The sequence below is a fragment of the Lissotriton helveticus genome, chromosome 3_1, assembly GCF_964261635.1.
Source record: "Lissotriton helveticus chromosome 3_1, aLisHel1.1, whole genome shotgun sequence".
NCBI lineage: Eukaryota > Metazoa > Chordata > Amphibia > Caudata > Salamandridae > Lissotriton > Lissotriton helveticus.
The window spans coordinates 1758078507-1758080889 of NC_136061.1; positions in this window are offsets into that span (position 1 = coordinate 1758078507).

Consider the following 2383-nt stretch of genomic DNA (forward strand, 5'->3'; position numbering starts at 1 on the left):
TCAAACTTGGTTGTACCGTCTTCAAATCCTTGACTGGCCATGGCCCTGCTTTTGTAACCTCTAGGATTCATCGTTACGTCCCCTCCCGTAACCTGCGTTCCTTGCACCATAATCTTCTTTCAGTTCCTTCCTTTAAGCGGAAGAAACACGGCGGCCTCGGGTTCTCTTTCCTGGGCCCCAAAACTTGGAACTCTCTCCCCTACGAACTTCGATCAACCACCTGTTACATGCCCTTCAGGAAACTATTAAAAACCCACATGTTCCGACAAGCATATGAGAACTGATCACCTGCTCCTTCTCCCTGTCCCTTCCCCCTGAGTTTATCTGTCCTACAGCGCCATGAAACCAGTGGTGTCCGAGCGCTTTATAAATAATTTTTACAATTACAATTACAACTGTGCCTGCGTAGGTGGTTGCTAGGTAAGGGCCGCGTGCCAGCGACCACCCCGAGCCCTCCGCACCCTTGCAACCTCCTTTTGACTTGCTTCTGCACCCTTAGGAGGGTCCATTGACACCGATGGTAATTAGGTAACAAAGGATGCCGTAAAGGGACCTGAAGTATCATCACCAATCATGACCTTATCCGCCACAGGCTAATATAGTTCACCCACTATCTTCCCTCCCCCAGGCTCAGTGCACGTTGGCCCAGCCAGGCCAGCACATTTTCCAGAAATATAGCATTAACTTCCTTTGACAAGTGCACTCTAAGAAAAACCGCTCAAACTTGATGCACCCATGAGATGTGGCTGCCAAACAAGCTGCCCTAAACAACGTACCCAACTTTTGGTTAAGTCATTTCACCAACTCGTTAAGAGCCCTGACCGACTTACCTCCTCTCCAACTCAACCTTGGGACAAAGTTGGACCATACCATTATGGCCTCTGGGAACTACTTTGAAAGCCAACATATTTCAGTGACAATCAGTTCAAATCATTCTCTTCGACCTAGCCCCATCAAATCATTGCCTCTTAGATGAACAATCACAATCCGTGGAAGCAGAATCCTCTGGGGGAACATTCTGTCCAATACAGTTCTTCAATGGGCCAAGCTTAGCCCCCCCCTTGCCTGCGGAAAGGCAGCTGATATCCACCTGCAGAATAAAACACCTTTGTGCGCCTCATATAAGAGTTGCGCAACACCAGCAAAATCCTTGCACATGTTGATAGAAGGTGATGAAGAATCCCGCGGCCGCATCACCTTGTCATGTCATCATGTCCTCCATCTATGTTGACAAGCGAATACATTAAAAGAATGGAACAGTTTTAAAAATTGAACATTTACAACATGTTCAATCTCCTGTAGTGCTCGTAGCAATCAGACTTCCACATGCCTATCCTTTGAACTGCCCGTCCCACCAGTCCCCATGCCTGATGCAACGGTAGCTGCGCCAATCCAGAATGAATGGGATCTATATTTTGCTGGGTCAAAACCTGCTGATACCAGGACCCTGCTGAGCCTCTTGGCAAACTGAAACCTTGTGAGTAGCAACGCATTCTTGTGTACGAAAATGAGGCCTAGCGTCCCTTGTACCTGATGTGCCATAAAGGCTTAGAGGTTCCTCAGCAGACATGAGGTACCCCCTACCCATCTGGTCCATCTTAGAATGGGTAATGGTGACCGCCAGGGAGACATTTGCTCTTTGAATATCCCCTAGTTGCAACCCACCACTCCTGTCCATTCTGATCTTTGCTACCAGCTTCCCCACACTTAATGCCCCATAGAACAAAAGGGGAAAAAGCAGCACTAAAAAGGCGAACCTCATTTGGCGAGCTGTACACCCTGTCAAGGTTGGCCATGATAATTGACAGTTTCAATGTGTTGATGGGGTGCATAGAATCTTGCCAACAGCACTCCAATCGCTGCCCGCCCTTCAGCGTGCTTTAAATTAGGAAAGCTTTTGTGTTCCAACCGTGTACCCTAGCATCTTTGCAGAAAGGAAATCACCAGAGTTTGTCGTTTGGCATAGGACACAAGTCCCCCCCCACCCCTTGTCTTCCTGAAACCTGTGATATGTGTGCCCCCTCATAGGCACACCTCGTCCTAGGCGCTAAACTGGCTGCTGCAAAGTCTGGTAGACTGTGACACCAAACCGCCATGGTTGATACAGGGACGGTGAAGGAACTCCGCTGCTTTTGGGTGGTGATACCTGAATTCCTGCATCTTAAAAACAAGCCAAAGCATCTGCTGCATGTTCAATACGCCAGGCACATCTTTTGATTTAAAATTGACATCCACCCTCAAACACAGCAGTACTATTCCTTTCAATAATCGCAAGATCATCCTACACTTGGCCGCTTGCTGGTTAATGCATTCCATCACGGTCATGTTGTCTGACCAAAATACCACTGATTGATTGCGGAACTGCTCTGGCCATATTGTTAGG